Source organism: Cebus imitator, unplaced genomic scaffold (assembly GCF_001604975.1).
Source record: "Cebus imitator isolate Cc_AM_T3 unplaced genomic scaffold, Cebus_imitator-1.0 Scaffold92, whole genome shotgun sequence".
Taxonomy (NCBI): Eukaryota; Metazoa; Chordata; class Mammalia; order Primates; family Cebidae; genus Cebus; species Cebus imitator.
In genome coordinates, this window is record NW_016107407.1 from 7,520,288 (window position 1) to 7,521,774 (window position 1,487).

The 1,487-nt window shown below is 42.4% G+C and overlaps 1 pseudogene; it reads right to left on the reverse strand.

The window, feature by feature from the left end:
• LOC108309168 overlaps positions 1-1,487 on the reverse strand; it is a 4,561-nt pseudogene that overhangs the window by 1,627 nt on the left and 1,447 nt on the right.

The following is a 1,487-nucleotide window of genomic DNA, read 5'->3' on the forward strand; positions in this document are numbered from 1 at the left end:
AATAATAATAATCAGGGATTGTCTCAAGTCCATTTGTGTTGCTGTTACAAAATGCCTCAGACTGAGTGATTGGTACACAACAGAAATTGACTGTTCACAGTTCTGGAGGCTGAGAAGCTCAAGATCAGGGCACCAGCAGATTCCTCATAGATGGTGCCTTCTACGTGTCCTCACATGGCAGAAGGGGAAAGGGGAAAGGGGTCAACACTTCTCTTAAGCTTCTTTTATAAGGGCACTAATCCCATGCACAGTGATGGAGCCCATGTGACCTAATCACCTCCCCAAAAGCCCCCTCTCTCAAAACGATTACACTGGGGATTCCATTTCAATACATGAATAGTGAAGGGGCCCCTGCCTGTAATCCCAGCACTTTGGGAGGCTTAGGCGGGAGGGTTGCTTGAGCTCAGGAGTTCAAGACCAGCCTGGGCAACACAGTGAGACCCCATCTCTACAAAAGAAATTCAAAACTTAGGCATGGAAGCATGCATCTGCAGTCAGGCTGCTTAGGAAGCTGAGTTGAGCCTAGGAGTTCAAGGCTGCCATGACAGTTCCAGCCTGGGTGACAGAGTAAGACTCCATAGCTAAAAAAAACAACAAAAAAAAATTAAAAATATTGGAGGGATACAAACATTCACATCATAGTAGGGATTTAGGTTCTATAAGATACATTTTTCCACTATATCCCCACGTCTATAAATTTGTTTGTATCTATTTTTTCTAGCTCTATTACATTTTACTTAGAAAGATACATATAATACATTGATTACCAAAAAAAAGCTCTTCATTTCACTTTTTTTCCAATGGGGTGTCTGTGTGTGTGTGTGTGTGTGTGTGTGTGTGTGTGTGCAAAAGATAATAATGGACAATTACCAAGGTGTTATGAGTGGTTGTTCCTGGGTGGTAAGTTTTCTGGGTGTTGACATTACAGTGGTTTTTATATTCCTTTTATTTTCTTCTTTTTATTTATCTGTAATTATGATTTTGCTCAAATGCTCATGTAGTAAGAAAAAAGTTTGTAAACTATCGAAGATTACCTATAGCATGGAGTCTCTGCCTAGTAAGCCCATGATACTTAAAGAGAAGTGGAGCAGTGGCTCACACCTGTAATCCCAGCACTTTGGGAGGCCTGAGTTGGGAGGATCAATTGAGTCCAGGAGTTCAGGACCAACCTGGGCAACACAATGAGATGCAATCTCTCCACAAAAAATTAGTCAGGCATGGTGGTGTATGCCCGTAGTCCTAGATGCTCAGGAGGCTGAACTATGACCAAGCCGTGGCACTCCAGCCTGGGTGACAGACCAAGACGCTGTCTCTGAAAAAAAGCAAAAAGACTGGAATCCAGCACCTGTAGGTAGCCTTTGAAAATCTTTATTTTATTTTATTTTATTTTTTCCTTTTGAAAAATATTTATTGAAGGCTGGGTGCGGTGGCTCATACCTGTAATCCTAGCACTCTGGGAGGCTGAGGTGGGTGGATCACCTGAGGTC